Below are 20,700 nucleotides of genomic sequence, written 5' to 3' on the forward strand. Positions count from 1 at the left end.
TCACCCCCAGATGGACTCAGCCTGTGGTCCTCAATGGAACTACATCTGCATGGAGCAAAACAATCAGTGGGGGACCCCAAGGTTCCATTTTAGGCCCAGTCCTCTTCAACATCTTCATCAATGCTTTGGATGAGAAATGGGGAAATCATCAAATTTGTAGACAACACTAAACTGGCAGGAATAGCCAACACCCCAGAAGATAGGCTCAAGATCCAGATGGATCTAGATAGACTTGAACACTGAGCCTATCTAACAAAATAAAATTCAATGTAAAGAAAAGTATAGTCTTACACTGAGGCTAGAAATACCAAATGTACAGGTACAGATTAGGTGAAACCTGGCTCCATAGCAGTAGCTGTGAGAGGGAACCAACCCAATCACAGCCTCCGAGGAGTATCTTGGGGTGGACAAAAGGACTCCAGCTGCTGCCCTCAGAGCTGATTTGGGAATTTACACAATTTCTGCTTTATCTAAAATCAGAAAATATGGGTATTGGCTTTTAATCCTTGGCAACTGACAGACTGAAAATTGTGGCTGTTACAACAGACAAAACTTCAATTAAAGACCAATCTTGGATTGTATTACTGACAAAATGTATGAGGAACTGAGGTCTCCCTGTTTCTTGTACAATTGGAGAAGAAGCTAAAAAGATTCCTCCACAAAGAATCTGGGCCTTAGAAGCATTAAAATATGCAGCAATGCTCAAAAATTATAGTAGGCCCTTTATTGGAATAGAATACTTCAGTTGGCATTTGCACATGTTAACCTAATTGCAATAAATTGTAGGGGTGAGATACAGTAATATGATTTACATTGTTTATAGTTTTTAAATTTATTTATTATATTCCACTTTTATAATATAAACTTGCTAATGTTCTGTCTTTTATTTTTTTTAATAAAATTTTTATTTTCAGACAAACACAAACACACAACACATATAGCATAAAAGCCTCTTCAGCTACACACAGTGTGTCGATTGCTTACAAGATCTTTCTGCGTCCTTTCCATAGTCATCACTTGAATTTTATGAAAATTCACATATTGTTAATCAAGATATCTTTGTATACATTTATTGAAAAAATCTTGCCAAGAAAACTGCAAGGAGGAGGGAGGAGCTTCCGGCAATGGCGGTCGCCTCTTGAGCTCCGGGAGACGCTATAGAGCTCCAACGGGCAATGGGTGCTGTTCCCGGTCCCCAGGCCACCGGAGGGCCGAGAGTCGGATTTATCGACCACCCAGGCTGGTTTTGGAATCATTCTGGTCCACCAGGGTGGTCGCGGTGATCGAGGGGAGGTCACAGAAGACCGACGCAAGGCAGGAAGAGGCTGGGGGGGTGCGAGCAGGAGAGGAATGGCGGCGACGTTACAGAGTTCAGCGTTTGGCGTGCGCGCCGGCGGAGGAGACAAGTGGAGCGATAGAGTGGCCGGCAGAGAGGCGAGGCAGCCGATTGGGAAAGGCTGAAAGAAGATCTGTTTGCAAAATGCCTTGCCCTGCCTCTGTCAAGGGCCTTGCCTTGCCAGGGCTTCTTGCTGAGGCTTTTATCATCCTCTGGCGGCTCCCGGTGACTCCTGGAGGCCAGCGCTGTTGGGAAGACACCGGAAGACCAACGCTTGGAACATTGGAACGTTGGGTGAGCACTGGGTGAGCCTGGACTACTGGACCCTTTAGGTGGGAGCCAGGACAGAGTGGGAGAGGATGGTGGTTATGGTGGTTGAGGGGGCCTGGATCATCTGAGGCCTCTGGAAGATCTGGCCTAGGGCCATGGAGAGGCTGGAAGGCTGCCTAGGAGTATGGTTATCAGGAGCCAAGACTGCCCCCCCCCACCCACCAAGGACCCTGAATCTCTGTTCCTGAGCTTATCCCCACCTAGGACCATTTAAGACCATGGAGGGTTATTACCAACTTTATTGCTGGGGCTATCACCCACTTTTTCTACCATCTTTTCCACCTTTCTATCAGCATCGCCACATCCGTCTAATTTTATCAGCTAGACATCGACTCCCCCCCCACTCATTTCTGAAGAATCATCCAGGACAATGCCTCTTACCCCCCACATTGACATTGACTTATGGGACTAATGCCTTTTACCTCCCCCCCATACTGACTTTTTACCAACTACAGCACCTTAGCCTCTATTGGAATTTTGTCGATAATAACGTATTCGAGGTTAGACTTGCTCCGCCTGCGGGAGGCCCCTCTCTCGCAGGCTTGGCCCTTGGCTCTTTCAAGGGCCCGCCTCGAGGACGGGTTCGTGGACCCCAAGAGGTGCAGGAACCGGAAGCTAAGGGGATTTTTAGTAAAATGTTTTTTATCTTTTTTAGGGGGTCCCAGGGTGGGGGGGAGGGTTAATCAGACCAGGAGGAGAGCCAGAGCCGGACAGACAGGTGAGTCCAGGAAGGTCGGGGATGCGGTGGAGGGGGGGAATATAAAGGTCACTAAAGCAGAGGGTTGTCCTATTACAACGGTCGCAGGGAGGAGGGGATGCGAGGACAGGATAAGATCCCAAGGTCGGTTGGGAGACCGCGGCTGTTGGTTACGCCCGGTCCCTTGTACCAACCTCTGCAGTCTAGGTGGACAGGTCCTACAGAGCCAGGGCCTGCGGCTGATGCTTTGCAACGCAAGGTCTGTCACCAACAAGGCCCCCCTCATTAATGAGTTGATCTCAGAGGGGGAGCTAGACCTTGCAGGGATAACGGAGACCTGGTTGGGCCACGAGGGTGGTTTACCCCTCGTGGAAATGTGCCCACCGGGTTTCCGTGCATTCCATCAGCCTCGGGCCCTGGGTAAGGGTGGAGGGGTGGCGGTGGTTATGCGGGAATGTTTAGAGCCGAGGGAGTTCACTGTCCCTCAGATACCCGGGTGTGAGTCCCTTGGTGTGAACTGGGGCCCAGGGAGGCAGTGGGGCTTGCTGATTGTATACTTGGCTCCTCGCTATGCATCAGCAGCCCTGCCCGAGCTCCTCGAGCTAATCTCAGCGACGGCAGTTGAGACTCCCAGACTTTTGGTCATGGGGGACTTCAACTTGCCGTCAACGGGAGCGGCTTCCGAGGTGGCTCGGGAGTTCATGGCTTCCATGATGGCCATGGACCTGACCCAATTAGTGCAGGGCCCCACTCACGAAGGGGGCCACACACTGGACCTCATTTTTGCATCTGAACAGTGGACGAGTGATCTGGGAATAGGGGATTTAGTCATCACGCCCCTGTCATGGTCAGACCACTCATCCCTCCGGCTGGACTTCCCTGGCGCTATCCCCCACCGCGAGGAGGCGGAACCAGACTCTATAAACTGGTACCGCCCCAGGCACCTGATGGAATCTGATAGATTCCAGACGGAGCTTGGGCCAATACCTGTAGCCTTGTCCCGCTCCCGCTCCGAGGACCTAGTGACTGCCTGGAATAGGGCGACGACTGGGGCCTTGGACCGGGTTGCGCCTTTGCGACCTCTCCTGCGGCATCGACCCACCCGGGCTCCTTGGTTTACTGAGGAGCTTAGGGTGATGAAGCGCCACAGGAGACGTCTAGAGAGCAGGTGGAGGTCCTCACGCTCCGAATCTGACCGAACACAGGTAAGAGCCTATTTGCGGACTTACCTTGTGGCAATAAGAGCGGCCAAACGTAGACATTGTGCTGCTCTTATTGCGTCCGCGGATAACCGCCCTGCCGCCCTGTTTAGGGTGACCCGCTCCCTTTTATCGCAGGGGGCGCGGGAGACACCCTTACAGGGTAGAGCAGAGGAGTTTGGGGAATATCTGCAGGACAAAATCGATCAGATCCGGAGCGGGTGGGCCTCCATCAGTGGACCAGACGAGCTGCCAACAGCGAGTCCTGAGAGACCATTCTGGGAGGAGTTTGACTCTGTTGCCCCTGAGGATTTGGACAGGTTGCGTGGACGGCTGCGACCTACCACATGTTTATCGGACCCGTGCCCCTCCTGGCTGGTACTGGCAGCCTGGGAGGTGACACGAGGCTGGCTCCTGGGCCTGGTGAACGCCTCACTGGGTGAGGGATACTTACCAACCGCCTTGAAAGAGGCGGTGGTGAGACCCTTGCTCAAGAGACCTTCGCTCGACCCAATGGAGCTAGCTAATTATCGTCCAGTCTCCAACCTCCCCTTCTTGGCGAAGGTTGTTGAGAATGTGGTGGCGCAGCAATTTCCACGACACCTAGACGAATCCGACTATCTAGACCCACGCCAGTCCGGCTTCCGACCCGGGCACAGCACTGAGACAGCCTTGGTCGCGTTGGTTGATGATCTCTGGAGGGCCAGAGATAGGGGTTGTTCGTCTATCCTGGTCCTATTAGACCTCTCGGCGGCTTTTGATACCATCGACCATGGTATCCTATTGCGCCGGTTGGAGGGGATGGGAGTCGGAGGCACCGTTTTGCGGTGGTTCGGCTCCTACCTCTCCGACCGGAAGCAATGTGTGTTGACTGGGGGGCAGAGGTCGTCCCTGAGGCCACTCACTTGTGGGGTGCCACAGGGGTCGGTCCTCTCGCCTCTCCTGTTCAACGCATATGTGAAGCCGCTGGGTGAGATCATCCGTGGTTTTGGGGTTGAGTACCATCTTTACGCTGATGATACTCAGCTGTATATTTCAACCCCAAACCACCCCAACGAGGCTGTCAAAGTGATGTCCCGGTGTTTGGAAGCCGTCGGGGTCTGGATGGGGGACAACAGACTCAAACTCAACCCCTCCAAGACTGAGTGGCTGTGGGTACCGGCACCTCGGTTCAGCCAGCTGACTCCATCGCTGACCATAGGGGGCGAACAGCTGTCCCCCGTGGAGCGGGCACGCAATTTGGGCGTCCTCCTTGATGCCCGGCTGTCAATGGAGGACCATGTGGCAGCCGTGGCAAGGGGGGCGTTCCACCAGGTTCGCCTGGTGCGCCAATTGCGCCCCCTACTGGACCGGAGTGCCCTGCGCACGGTCACTCATGCACTGGTGACGTCTTGCCTGGACTACTGCAATGTCCTCTACATGGGGCTTCCCTTGGGACGCATCCGGAGACTTCAGCTAGTTCAGAACGCAGCCGCGTGGGTTATTATGGGAAGTACTCGTTACTCCCACGTAACACCTCTCCTGCGCGAGCTGCACTGGCTACCTGTGGCCTTTCGGGTGCGTTTCAAGGTATTGATTACCATCTTTAAAGCGCTCCATGGCATAGGACCTAGTTATCTGCAGGATCGCATCCTACCACACACGTCCCTGCGACCTATCCGCTCACACAGGGAGGGGCTCCTCCTGGTGCCGTCTGCTAGACAATGCCAGCGGGCGACACCTAGGAGTAGATCCTTCTCTGTGATGGGCCCAACCCTCTGGAATGACCTCCCCCCGGACATTCGAACTACCACCGACCTCCGTTCCTTCCGGCAAAAGTTAAAGACTCACCTATTTCAATCAGCTGGCCTGGCACTTTCTTAGTTTTACCTCCCGGGGATTTATTCATTTTAATTGGGTTTGGGGTTTTAATAGTGATGTTTTTAGGATGAATATATTTATTTCTTAGTACAGCCTATCTCCCCCTCCAAATGTATTTTAAATGTATTTTATTATTATGACTGGTTTTATTTGTATTGACTGTACACCGCCCCGAGTCCCTTTTTGGGAGAGGGGCGGTCTAAAAATCTAAGAAATAAATAAGAAATAAATAAAATAAAATAAATTGTGCTTCCTTTGTTTGATTATCACTATTGTTTCTCCATTTTAGACAAGGTATTCTAAATATATAACCATTAATATTATAATGATTCACTGTATCATCTTCAATATATCCAATAATAAAGGGTTTTTTAAAATCCTATTCTAAGTCATTCTATTATTTTAGCATTGATAACATTTTCTAATGATTTTCAATTCCATGTTTTCCCCCCATTATTAGTATCATCAATCTAATATACAGGTATACAAATTGTTATAATTATTAAACATCCATTAAGCCTAGCTATTATTACATCCTTTCAACATAAGGCATATAAAATTGAAGTAAATTTATATTATGACATTTTATAACATCATCCTAAAATCATCCGATGATATTACATCTTTATATTCTATTCTATATAGAATTGTTTATCTTTTATAAAAAGGCTTTTCAACATCATCTCCATGATCCTCACTTATAATATTGTATAAAATTTCATATTATCAATCTAGTATATATGAATGCTTTCTTATCATTATTAATCATTTATTTGACTATAGCTATTATTACGTTGTACATAGCACTAAAAATTTAACTACATTTAACTAAAATTTATTGTGATATTTCATTTCATCATCCTGTATCCTTCCAGAAATAGTGTAGTCCAATATCTCTTGCCATTTGTGAAGTCTGTATTCTAAGTGTTTTCTTGATAAGTCTTATGTGGACTTCTCTTAAGAACCTGTTATTCATTGCATGACTTATAAGAATTCAAAACCTTCTATCTGCTCTTTTTATCAGCGTAACTTTCGTTATCATTGGTGCTTCTGCTGAGATTACTCTCATTATTTCTGCCAATTTTTCTCTCCTTTCTTCATCTGTATTCTGACATCAAAAATAAGGTTCCGGTTCATCAATTTCTCCTTTCCGTATCTCACACTTGTCATTTCCCTCCATTCTCAGTTTACTGTCGGTGTTAACAATTTTCTTATCAATTTCATATGTCTCTATTATTTTTTCAGCTCTGTCCTCAAACTTCATCACTGTCCCCGTGCTTTCTATAATTTCAAGTCTCTATTCAATTCTCTCTGTAATTATCAAAACTTTTTGAATTTCTAGGAAAATTCTTTGCAAAGTTAGTGCCTTTTCTTCTTCACGTTGTGCCATTTTCCAAGGTATAAACACTGCAAAAACATTCAAGACATTTTAGATTTCAAACAAATTCAGTGGAGTTCTTCAAATCAAAGCTTTCTCTTTCCTTCAAAGGAACACCTGTATAAACAAAATGTTTTTCATTGAGCCTTTCAGTAAACAAAGCTTATAGCTTTTTCAGATATTGCCAAGCCTCTAGCCACTAGATGGCAGTGTTGCCTCTTTTCCATCAGTTTTTGCCTCTCTTTGTAGACTCCGAGCTCCGGAAGAGGTAAAAAAAAAAAGTTTAAATGTTTAAAAATTACGTTCCATCCAAGCCTTACAAGATAAGAAGCTTTTAATCCATGGATACAAAAGATAAAGAAAGTACAGAGGAAGAAGGAAAAAAGGAGACCAGTCCAGTTTAAAAGTAAGAGGCATTTGTAAAAAGTCCATCCATAAAAAACAAACCAAGTTAAGGTAGAAAAGATAACACAATAGTTTTAGTTTTAAACCAGGGTTAATTCGCCACTTGTTTTCTTCTGTCTTTAATTTTATTTTAAATTCCAAGCTTTTGGGGTTCCCTTCTCTAATAATAGAAAATTTCCTCCCTATTTCAACACACACACTCCAGTATTGCTTCTGTTTCAGAGGCTTGTCCTAACCTTCTGAAGCCATCTTGGTTGCTTCTCTTGTAGCTGGCAAAAAGAGGTTTCTCCTGGATCAATCAGGGGCTTTGCGATGCCCCTGAGATCAGCAGAACATGCTCTTCTCTATCAATGTTCCTTCAGAACAGTTTAGGTCCAAAAGGACCATCCAGGAACAGAGATATCGACAGCAATCCTGGAGCACCAAGATTGCATGTTGTGTCATTGCGACGTCAAGCCCCACCTCTCAATATTCTGTTTTTTAAACAATGTCTAATTGTTTAAAAGGGGTGAGATACAGTAATATGATTTACATTGTTTATAGTTTTTAAATTTATTTATTATATTCTACTTTTATAATATAATCTTGCTAATATTCTGTCTTTTAAACAATGTCTAATTAACCAATTATTCTAATGCCTTGGATTGGATTTATTGGATTTATATGCCGCCTTCTCCCAAAGGACTCAAGGCGGCGTACAACATTAAAAAACACATATCACAAAAGTTAAAAGGAAATTAGATAAGTGTTCTGACCCCCCTTCTCGTATACCAAAGAACTCCGAAACAAGGTATCTGCAAGATGTTTTATTTACACACAGTTCAAACCTTGGCAACAATCCAACACAGTCAACACCCTGGCAGCAACCCAGGCACAGATAACACCCTGGCAGCAATCCAGCCTGCTGAGGTATGACACAGATCCGAGAGCGTCTGCAACTCTAATGATAAGTTGATTCCTGCAAAACAACTTTCAGAAAGTCCCTCCTTAAATAGCCTTGAGAGGAGCCTGATTACAATCACCTGAATCCAATCATCTCTTGTAAATGCATAGCTGTTCTCTATGTCTATCAGCTCTCTGTTGCCTGGCATCCAGAAACCACTCCCTTGTCTCCTCCCCATTGCTCCAAGGCATGACGTCAGGAGCACACTCCCTTTGGCTTTCACCACTGCTCCATGCCTCAGGCGTCTCCTGGTGGCCAACCAGCCACTCTGATCCCTGCTCAGAGTCGGAACCCTGTCCAGGGTCCTCCACATCCTCCAGAGCCGACTCATAGGGACCCTCGCTGTCGGAGTCTGGTGGCAGCTCCAACGGCTCCTGCTGGGCCACAACAGATAAGTATCCAAAAACAAACCCAATTAATATAATAATAACATTTTAAAAATTAGAAAAAATTGACAGGCCAGGCCGGCTTGCTGGAAAACCCAACTTTTTAGGGCACGTCGGAAGGACCAGAGGTCGGGGTTTATGCGAAGCTCTGGGGGCAGCTTATTTTAGAGGGAAGGCACTCCCACAGAGAAGGCTCTCCCCCTGGGGGTCGCCAGCCGACACTGTCTGGCCGACGGCACCCTAAGGAGGCCAACCCTGTGGGATCGCACTGGACGGTGGGAGTCTACTGGTGGCAGTAGGTGGTCTCATAGGTACCCTGGGCCTAAGCCATGGAGCGCTTTAAAGGTCATAATTAGTACCTTGAATCGTACCCGGAAAACAACCGGCAACCAGTGCGGGCCGCCTAAAAGGGGTGTAACATGGGAGCACCTAGGTACCCCCATGATAACCCACGCAGCCACATTCTGGACCAGCTGAAGCCTCCGGATGCTCTTCAAGGGCAGCCCCATGTAGAGAGCATTGCAGTAGTCCAGGCGAGAAAGGATGAGGGCATGAGTGACTGTGCATAGAGCATCCCGATCCAGGAAGGGGTGCAACTGATGTACCAGGCGAACCTGGTAAAAGGCCCCCCTGGTCACAGCCGTCAGGTGTTCGTCTAAACTAAGCCGCATGTCCAGGAGGACTCCCAGATTGGAGGCCCTCTCTGAGGGGGCTAAAATTTCTCCCCCTATCATCAAAGATGGAACAAGATGCACAAATCGTGATGACGGAAACCACAGCCACTCAGTCTTGGAGGGATTGAGGTTGAGCCTGTTCCTACCCATCCAGATCCGCACAGCCTCCAGGCATCAGGACATCACGTCAAGGGCATCGTTTGGGTGGTTTGGGGTAGAGATGAAAAGTTGGGTATCATCAGCATATTGATGATACCGTACCCCAAAACCATGGATGATCTCGCCCAGCGGTTTCATATGTATGTTGAACAGGAGAGGTGAGAGAACCAACCCCTGGGGCACCCCACAAGTGACGCGCCTCAGAGTCGATCCCTGCCCTCCAGTCAACACGAACCACGACTGATCCGACAGGTAGGAGGAGAACCACCATAAAACGGTGCCCCCCACTCCCAACCCCCCGAGTCGTCACAGTAGGATACCATGGTCGATTGTATCGAAAGCTGCCAAGAGGTCTGATAGGACCAGGACAGAGGAGCAGCCCCTGTCCCAGGCCCGCCAGAGATTATCGACCAACACGACCAGTGCCGTCTCCGTGCTGTACCCGGGCCTGAAACCCGACTGAAACGGATGCAGGTAGACAGCTTCATCCAGGTACTGGGGAAGCTGACATGCTACAACACTCTCGACAACCTTTGCTACAAAGCGAAGGTTGGAGAACGGACAATAGTTGGCTAAAGAAGCTAGGGAAGGCTTCTTAAGGTGGGGCCTCACCACCGCCTCCTTCAAGGCGGTGGGAAAGAACCCCTCTCTCAATGAAGCATTGGTAATCGCCTGGAGCCAGCCTCGTGTCACCTCCCGGGAAGCTGAAACTAACCAAGAGGGACACAGGTCCAGCACACAAGTGGCAGCACTGAGTCGCCTCGTAATCCTGTCCATGCCCTCAGGGGTCACAGGGTCAAACTCATCGCAGATTGACTCCACAAGATTCATCCCCGTCGACTCGCCCGAATCTATCCAGTCAGAGTCCTGGCCTTCATGAGAACAAGATTGGATTTATTAAAATCTAATATTGTGGACTTGATCTGGCCCCAAATATAACACAGCATTCTTCATTGTGTAAAGTTTTTGAATGCAACTCAGAATCTGGTAAGTCCAATGAAACTCTGAAGATGAGGCTACTGATTATCAGCTTTTATTTTTGCAGAAAGCAAAAAACTGGATGACCATTTTGTCTCCCACCTTAACAGAGCAGGCAGAGAGAGAAAAACAGGCATGCGCCAAAAACTTTTCCAAACATCTTACAGCTCACACAGCTTGCACAGAACGTCATTGCTATAGAAACATAAATTGAAACACGTGAATTTCATGATTTTTCTCAGCACTCTGAAAACAATAGACTTCAGAAGGGAAAAGAAATACATTTTCTAGCGTATAACTCAGAGTGGAACAGGAGGTAAGGCTATGCATGCAATTGTTTGACAAAAAACAGACTTTTCCCTCATTTTTGGCCCCCACCACCTCCCAGGATCACTCTACCCCCCCCCCAAGACTATTCATGCTTTTTTTTTACAAAAATGGGCCCGTTTTCACAAAGTTTGCAGAGGAAAAACTTTTTTTTACCTTTCAGAAAGCTCTTTAACTGATTGTTGAGAATTAGATTGATCAAGTGTTGTACCAGCAGAAACAAAGTCTTAGGTCCTGCAGATTGTCAGCGTTTTCATTCTCCAGCACATGGATAAATACACTTGGAAACATCTACCTACCTACCTACCTACCTACTCTTTATCCCTATCTACCTACTGTATTTCTCTCTCCCTCTCTCCCCCCACTCCCTCTATCTACCTATGTACCTACCTACTCTCCCTCCCTCCCTCCCTACTGTATTTCTCTCTCTCCCTCTCTATCTACCTATGTAACTACCTACCTACTCTCTCTCTCTCCCTACATATCTACTGTATTTCTCTCTCTCCCCCTCTATCTACCTACGCAACTACCTACCTACTCTCTCTCTCTCTCCCTACATATCTACTGTATTTCTCTCTCTCCCCCTCTATCTACCTACGTAACTACCTACCTACTCTCTCTCTCTCTCCCTACATATCTACTGTATTTCTCTCTCTCCTCCTCCTCTATTTACCTACGTACCTACCTACCTACTCTTTCTCTCTCCCCCCTACCTATCTACTGTATTTCTCTCTCTTTCTCTTTCTGTCTATCCCTCTATCTACCTACCTATCTACTCTCTCTCTCTCTCTCTCCCTACCTACCTACTGTATTTTTCTCTCTCTCTCCCCCCTCTACCTACGTACCTACCTACCTACTCACTCTCTCCCTACCTATCTACTGTATTTCTCTCTCTCCATCTCTATCCCTTTATCTACCTACCTCTATCCCTCTACCTACCTACCTACCGACCGACCGACCGACTGACCGACCGACTCTCTCTCTCTACCTACCGACTCTCATTATAATCTCCTTCCTTTCCTTCTTTTTCCTTCCCTCTTCATTCTTTCTTCCCCTCTTTCCTTCTTTTTGCTTCCTTGCTCTCTTCCCCTCTTTCCTTCTTTTTCTTTGTCTTTCCTGTCCCTTCTTGGATGCTCCAATGCAAAAGGGGAAACATTCCTTGCCTTGTGATCAAATGACACTTTTGCTAGTAGTTTGTGGCCACTGAAAAGACTGAGAACAAACCAGGCTCCGTTTATTCCATGCTTGCATTTCATGGGGACAGACTACAAGACAGCAAAACTGTCAAAATGATGGCTCTGGTAGTTGATCAGAGCTCCTCTGTTTTTTATGTGGAACAGCTTTAGCAAAGGAAACTATTTTCCCCACTTGCTTTGCCCTGTTTACCCCACTGGAAAGAGCTGTTTGCAACCAGGGGTGGGTTGTTCCCAGTTCTAATCGGTATGGTAGAAGAGGTTCCTGAAATCTACCATACGTTTTAGAACCCCTTCGTCCTGTGGGACAGTACAAGAATGCCTGCCCCGACCCCCTCACTCGCTCCCAATGCCCGTTATGTCAACGCTCGCAGGGCGTAGCTTGCACGGCATGGCCGGCCTCCTAGGACCTCCCCAAACTCTACAAAGTGGTTTAAACAACAAAGGCAAGTGTGAGAGAGCACACTGTTCTGCAAATAATCTTACTAGCCTTTTGTGTGGTGCTTATGTGTAGTGGTGCTAGAAGTAGCACAAAAGAAATTATACTTACAGACTGCATTTTGCTGTAGATTGTGGGATGAATTTATTTTTTTAAGCAACAGTCCAGAACCTGTACATATTAATAAGTAGGAAATCTGTTGGACATCAAGCTTATTTTAAAAGGCAAATTATGTAGAACTCTTTTTAGTAGTCTGGATTATGGAAGAATTGCAGGAAAATATTAGATAAGACAGAAACAAGCTAAAATAGGGGTGGGGGTGGTGAATCAACTTCTTGTTTATTGCCCATGTTTTCTTACAAACTACTCTAACTGCTGCCTGGTTTTTTAGCAATAATGATTACATGGAATATGAGTATTAATATATAAAGCATGTGATATGGTTCCAGGATCAGAGCTAGTCTATATTTGAATGGCCTGAAGGTGTGTTAACATTCAAGGAAGCTAAAGCTGCAATCTAGGAAAGGCAGTTCTTGGCCCTCTAAGTACTTGGAAAATAGACCACCTGTGAACCATCTGTAAAACCACCCTGATTGCCATATAGAAGAAAGTATGAAATAGGCCTGTCTAAATCATTTGGTGGGATTTCAAAGCATTGGAAAGTTGTGGGAGTACTTTGGAACATCTGCTTCATTGACCAGATCTGGAGGAGTGCTCAGAGCCCTGTAAAATAACTTGCCTAGCTTTAGTACAAATACTAGGACTGAAAGGTACTTTGGATTCTGTTCCAAACAAAGTACGGAAAAGAATACAAGACTGTAAATATAGTACCCACCCACAACTCTTTAAAGTAGATATTTCATGAATCCAGGAAAAAGGTGCCGCTGCTTTAAAAAGTACCAAGTAGATACTGTGGGCTTTACATTCCTATATATTCAAAAACAGTGCATAGCCTTAACAAACATTATTATTGAATGAATTTAAGTTGTTGCCACTGCTTTGAAGTTAAATTCAGATGTATGGATCCCTCTTTCTTTTCTGAGTAATTTATAGCTCTATCTTGACTGGGAATGCTGACTTCGTCTTGGCCACTCCCTCCCGGTCACATGGCTGGCAAGCCACTCCCACAAAGCAGGCCACACCTACAGAAGACGTTCTAAAATTTTTTGAAATCCACCATTGTTAGCAACCCACAAGGAGGGGATACTTTCCTAAGAGCTCACAATTTGGGAATAACGGGGGGGGGGGGGGAAACCCTGTGCTTTCCACGCCCCATTTTGGCCCTGGAAAGCCTCCTGCACCAACCTGGAAGCAACCCCCCCTCAAAAAAAAACAACCCTGCAACTGTTTGAAGGCTGAAAGAAGCCTCCAACTGAGCCAGGAAGCACTGGGGGGGGGGGGGCATCCACACTCACTTCCAGCCCACCGGAGTTTTCCTGTGAGCGCCCCTCCCCCCACTGCATACTCACGCGTCCCCCCCCCCCCGGCCCTCCACAAAGGCCCAAAAACCAGCTGGCCGGCAGGAGGTGCACCTGCATGTGGATGCTAGTGGAGCTGGGCTGGGGTGGCTGGAGTGCCAGGAGAGGACGCTCTGCATGCCACAGGTTCCCCATCACGGCTCTCATCCTTTCAATTCCTTTTTCAGATCAATTATGTAAGAGCTTCAGAGGCTCTGGGTGATAAAAGTCGATTCCCCTTTTTCCACCATATGGTCCCCAAAGAAGGAATCCAGAACCCAGCAATTGTCCAGCTGCTCCTCCACTTCAGATGGACCCTGATTGGCCTCTTTGCTTCAGACACAGAGAATGGAGAGAATTTCATGAGGACTTTCCCTCCTGTGCTTATCAGGAATGGAATTTGTGTGGTTATATCACAACTGTTCTCAACAACTGGATATACTGCATACCTCAGGAATTCCCTCTCTAAGTGGAGACAAGTCAACGTCTTTGTTCACTTCATAGAACTTGAAAATATTTGGGACAGAATTCTTCCTTTCCATTTAACACTTATGCGTCTCCCAGAACCCATTGAGGGGAAAGTCTGGATCCTCACAAATTTTACATGGTACAGAATAAACAAGCGCAGACTTCTCAAATACATCCATAGTATTTGGAACTTTGGTTTTCTGCCAAAAGAAAGGCCAATGGATGATGCCTATGAACCCTATTTCTTTGTGGAAGAAAAGTTTCAAGATCATTATTTTCACTGTTCTCTTTCTAAGCACATCTTTTCTGTCAAAGGCCGCAGAAGATGCACCCAGAAAGCCCCACTGGAGACCCAGGGGAAAAGGGACAGAAGACAGACGCTAAATTACGACCAACCTTACAGTCTCATGAAGACTCTGGCCCAGGCCCTGAATGCTGCATATTCCTCCAGATCGAGGAGAAGAAGGAAGGAGGATGAAAAGATCTTGGGGTCTCCAAGGCTGCAGCCGTGGCAGGTATGGGGGTCCCGATATGGATCCATTAATCTTAGATCCTTTGGAGAAGGAGTCCAGAGGAGAAGGAGGGGAACCATCTCAACAGATCTGGCCAATTTAATTACTCAGGGAATTAATGGTTCCAAAGAGTAGATACCATGGCATTTTGATATTAAACAGTGCTAATTGGAATATGCTGTATTCTTTTTAAAATAAAATCCTGTATTTGTGGGTTTGTGATGAGCCTGGTGGAATTCCACCTTTCTTCCGTCCCCATTGCACGTGGGTCTGTGTGCAGCTGGACAGGCAGCTAAGCCCCCCTATTCTCCTCCAATGAAAGGGAGCCTGGCGTGGATCTGGATGCTTTATTGGGAGAAGAGGGCAGGTGAAACTGAGGAGATGCAAAGAGTGGAAATCAAATAGAAAGACGAGATAGGCAGCATTAACTAACAGCCAGCAAAGAAGCAGCTGGAACCTCTCCAGGGATGCTCTGTGTGAGGGACGGAGGCCGTCTCCGGATGACCAGGGGTCTCGGTCACAATGGCTGCTTCCGTCTTCTCCAAAGGCTGACAGAGTCTGGCTTCAAACCTTATAGTTACGCTTATCTGCCCCCGACCACTAGGTGGGGCTAGAGCAACAACAGCACAACAGTTACCGTATTTTTCAGAATATAAAACGCACCTTTTTCCCTCAAAAAAGAGGCTGAAAATCTGGGTGCGTCTTATACATCGAATACAGCATTTTTTGCCTCCTGAAGCCCCACCCCCTTCTCCAAAATGGCTGTGCATACCCTTATGGAGGCTTTCAGAGAGCTCCTGGGGGCTGGGGAGGGCAGTAATGAGCAAAATAGTGGACCATTTTTGCCCCCCCTCAACCGCCAGCAGCACTCTATAAGCATCCATAAGGCTATGCATGCAATTTTTTTGACAAAACACGGGCTTGTTTTTGCGAAAAACAGACCATTTTTTGCTCATTTTTGCCCCCTCCCACGGAGCACTCTGCAAGCCCCCCCCCCCCCGAGGCTAATCATGACTTTAAAAAAAGGGGGGGGTTCACAAAAACGGGCTGTTTTGGGGAGGCTTGCAGAGTGTAAAAACTTTTCCCCCCTCTGGGAAAGCTCTTTAACTGGTTGATGAGAATTACATTGATCAAGTGCTTTGCCAGCAGAAACAAAGTCTTAGGTGCTGCAGATTGTCAGCGATTTCCTTCTCCAGCACATGGATAAATACACCTGGAAACATTTACCTACCTACCTACCTACTCTCTCTCTCTCCCTCCCTCCCTACTGTATTTTTCTCTGTATCTCTTTTTATTTCTCTCTCTCTATCCCTCTACCTACCTACTGTATTTCTCTATCTCTATATCTCTCTCTATTTCTCTCTCTCTCTATCCCTTTATCTACCTCCCTTGCTCCATAACTACTCTCTCTCTCCCTATCTACCTACTGTATATCTCTCTCTCTTTCTCCCTCTACCTACCTACCTACCTACCTACCTACCTACCCTCCTACTGTATTTCTCTATCTCTATATCTCTCTCCATTTCTCTCTCTCTTTATCCCTTTATCTACCTCCCTCCCTAACTACTCTCTCTCCCTCTCTCCCTACCTACCTACTGTATTTCTCCCTCTTTCTCTCCCTCTACCTACCTACCTACTTTAAAAAAAAAAGCCTCTTCAAAACCTTGGTGCATCTTATACTCTGGTGCATCTTATACTCCGAAAAATACGGTACGTGTTGTGGCATGACAAACTTTGTAAATTAGGAGGAGACCCTGAGACTATCTAGCCCAACCCCACCTCTCTGCAGGAATCCCCAGTTCAAGCTTCTCTGACTGATGGCTGCTCAGTCTTTGCTCTCAGACGATCCATGAAGAGGAGACTGAACTTCTCTGCTTTACTGGCTCAGCTCTAAAACAGCTCATCCTTTTATCATATTTTTTTCCTCTCATTCAGTTAAAATCTCCTCTCTTGTAACTGAATTCATTTTTCCACGTCTGACAGTCTGGAGTAATAGTGAGCAGATCTTACACTCGTGTGTAACAGAGTCAGTTATTGGAAGAGGGTTGTATCCAGTGGTGGCATTCAAATCTTTTTACTACTGGTTCTGTGGGCATGGCTTGGTGGTCTTGTGACTGGGTGGGTGTGGCTTGGTGGTCTTGTGACTGGGTGGGTGTGGCTTGGTGGTCATGTGACTGGGTGGGCATAGCTTGGAGGTCATGTGATTGGGTGGGTGTGGCTTGGTGGTCATGTAACTGGGTGGGCATGGCTTGGTGGTCATGTGATTGGGTGGGTTTAGCCAATTTAACATCACTGACGTCTAGGGGTACCTTGCCTGGACTCTCCTTGCATCAACAAGATACAATTTCCCTGTCTATTTATTTACTACTAATGAACATCCAAAATACACAATTTAATCCTATGTATATATGCCATATGTGTACATACATATTATATAGTTTAGTGTGTGTATAGGCACAGAAAAAGATACATTATCTACTTTATACACTGTATGTGTATGTACACACACACACACACACACAGCTCTTCTAAAACTATACACATTTAACCTCACTTATTGTGTTTGGAAAAACACACCCAGAGTCCACTTTCTGCCACACATTTAACTTTAACTTCTGCACATTAGAACATTACACAGGCTTTAGATGTTCTTCCCTAGCCTGCACATGACTGTTAGAGCCAGGAGTTGTCATGGATTGAGTAAAATGTGGCAAAACGCACTTAACAACGCTCTTGCTTAGCAACCAAAATGTTGGGCTCAATTGTCATAAGTCAAGGACTGTCTCTGCCTTCCTCTGCACGGCAGCCTTGTCCTAGTAAACTCCTTCCCTTTTCTGGCAATTTTCCTCTCTCTTAGAGGCACCAAAATAATCCAGTGGATATAAGGTCTCCTGCTGGAGACCTGGGGGTTGGACTAGATGACCTCTGAGATCCCTTCCAATCCTAGATTGCTGTGCTGTTTCAAAGAGTCTTCTGGAGCCTTCCTTCCTCTCTTCTTTTTTCTCTTCCTCCCTCCCTCCATATATGAATATATACATCCATCCACCCATCTATATATTATTCACTTTCTTTTCCCTCCCTCCCTCTTCTTTCTTTCTTTCTTTCTTTCTTTCTTTCTTTCTTTCTTTCTTTCTTTCTTCTTTCTTTCTTCTTTCTTTCTTTACCTTTTATTTCTTTTTTCTTTTCTTTCTTGTTTCTCCCTTCTTTTTCTTTCTCTCCCTTTCACCCTTTTTTCTTTCTCTTTGTATCCCTTCCTTTCCTCCTTTCAAAGCTAGGAGATCCACCTGAAATAAAATCTCATTTGGATGAAACTGGCCATTACATTCTCTCTCTCTCTCTCTCTCTCTCTCTCTCTCTCTCTCTCTCTCTCCCTCCCTCCCTCCCTCCCTCCCTCCCTCCCTCCCTCTCCCTCCCTCCCTCCTTCCCTCCCTCTCTCCCTCTACCAACCATCTCTGTGCTTCGACTCATTGTTTGCTTTTAGCGGCAGGCCGATCGCCAAAGTACTTTCCAAGCATGCTCTGGGGATCCCTTTTACGTTCTGAGCATGCTCACCACGTTCGTGTATGAGCGGGAGAAAGTTGACAGCTGATTGGCTGCCGTCTGACAGCTCCTAGTATAAAAAGGGAGCTGTCAGATGGAAAGCCCAGCTGAGCCTGTTCTGGAGCCGGTTGCTCTCTGTTAGCTTGTTACTGTTCAGGAATAAACTTGTTAGCCTTTATTCCTGCCTCCGCCTCAGTTATTCGGCAACCACCCACCGTTCTTAGAACAGAACATTGGTGACGAGGATGGGATCGCCAAACTGAGAGATTGGAGTTCGCTGGTCACTACGAGCTGAAGTCACTATCTCAAATTGAGCTCTGTCACTCACGACAAGACATCGTGCTGGCTCCTGACAGGAATGGCCACCTTAGCGTTCGCGCCATTCAGCCCAAACTCTAAGACGTGGGAGTCCTACATAACCCTCTTCGAATGTTTTCTGGTTGCGCACAACTACACGGATTTGATGGACGAGAGGAAATGCACATTTTTCCTGTCAGTGTGCGCCTCCGACGTATTCAATACAGCAAGGGCCCTCACGGCTCCAGACCCCATCAAGGCGGTGCCATGGGATCTATTGATGGCAAAACTCAAGAGCCATTATGCCCCTACACCATCCAAAATAGCCCGCAGGCACGCGTTTCACTGCAGGAACCAAGCCGAGGGCGAGTCCATAAACCACTATGTGGCCGCCCTAAGAGCTGCAGCGCTCCATTGTGAGTTCAGAGACCTGGACGACTGGTCTGTGGCGTGAGGGATTTGAGGCTACAGCGGCGGCTTTTAGTGAAGACCGATCTGTCATTCCAATCAGCATTAGATGAAGCCCGCGCAGCCGAGCTAGCAGCATCCTCCCTGGCTTCAATTAAACAACCACACTCAGCGACCACCGCTGAGGTGTTTGAAACTGCCAGCATGGTGTCCGCCTTCCCAGAGGGTGGAAGCGAAGACTCCAACCCTAAGGAAGATGACATCAATCGCCTTAATGAGGCAACCAAACAGAGCTGGCCCAACGGCAGGGGCCCACCAAAATCTGCATGTGTGGGTTGCGGAGGCAACCATGAAAGAGCTGGATGCAGATTTAGGCAAGCCCTTTGCCAGTGGTGTGGTCATAGGGGCCACATTGCTAGAGTATGCCATGCCTCACAACCAATGAATGCCCCGGGGTTTCCGCCTGCCAGACTTTGGGGCCAAATAGGAGCGTTCGCAAAGCAGCCGAAGCCCAGAAATGAATGTCACGCAATCCTTCGCAGCGCAGCCAGTTCCGAATCTCTCAACTGGCAATCCTGCCACAGCATCAAGAAAAAAATCCAGCTGACAGTTCACATTGAGGGGGTGCCCTGCCAAATGGAGCTTGACACCGGCTCTGCTACATCAATAGTGTCCTGGAGCACTATTAAAAGACTGATGCCTCAACTTGCGAAGCGCCGCCTGCAGAAATGCAATCTGACCCTCAGAGACTATCAGGGGAACCTGATCCCTGTAATTGGCTCTGGCAAGTTTAAAGTCCAGTTTAAAGAATTCGAGGGCAGGTTGCCTCTCATTGTGGTTGAAGGAGCATTGCCGAGTCTCCTTGGCCTTGATTGGTTCAACTCCCTCGGCCTCCAAGTCAGCGGCATTCACAGCGTCCAAACCTCTGAGCTGGACACTTTGGTCAAAGAATTTCCCGCCGTATTTGACGGCCAGCTAGGCACCTACAAGGGCAGCCCAGTGTCCCTCAACATTGATCCCTCAGCGCCACCCATCCGCATGAAGCCTCGCCGCGTACCATTCGCCCTTAAGCCAAAAGTAGACGCGGAGCTAGACAAGCTCATCCATCAAGGGATCCTCGAGCCAGTAGACCACGCGTGATGGGAGACCCCCATCGTTATGCCTAGCAAGCCAGATGGCAGCATCAGAATATGCACTGACTACCATTGCTCTCTCAACCGCACTTTACCTTCCAATGCTTATCCTGTTCCTGTTGTCCACCACCTCCTGCACACACTGGGTGAAGGCTCCATTTTTGCAAAGCTAGACCTTGCCGAGGCGTACCAGCAACTACTAGTCGACGATGAGGCAGCAGAAGCCCAGACGAACAACCCGCACCGCGGCGCCTTCAAATGCCGCCGTTTACAGTTTGGGGTAAGCATTGCCCCAGGCTTATTCCAAAGCTTGATGGAGCGGCTGCTCCACGGCCTCAAACGTGTCGTCCCCTATTTTGATGACGTCCTTGTGTCCGCATCCAGCCGTTCCAAACTTATGGCCAGACTTCGGAAAGTCCTGCAGCGGTTCCAGGAAGCCGGGCTAAAGATCAAGCAAGAGAAGTGCCAAGTCGCTGTACCCCAGGTTGATTTCCTGGGGTACCTCGTGGACGCTGCGGGCCTGCATCCGACTACAGTCAAGACCAAGGCCATCCTAGACGCTCCCACTCCAGCCAACAGAA

Source organism: Natrix helvetica (genome assembly GCF_964273705.1).
Source record: "Natrix helvetica genome assembly, chromosome: 5".
NCBI classification, from domain to species: Eukaryota; Metazoa; Chordata; class Lepidosauria; order Squamata; family Natricidae; genus Natrix; species Natrix helvetica.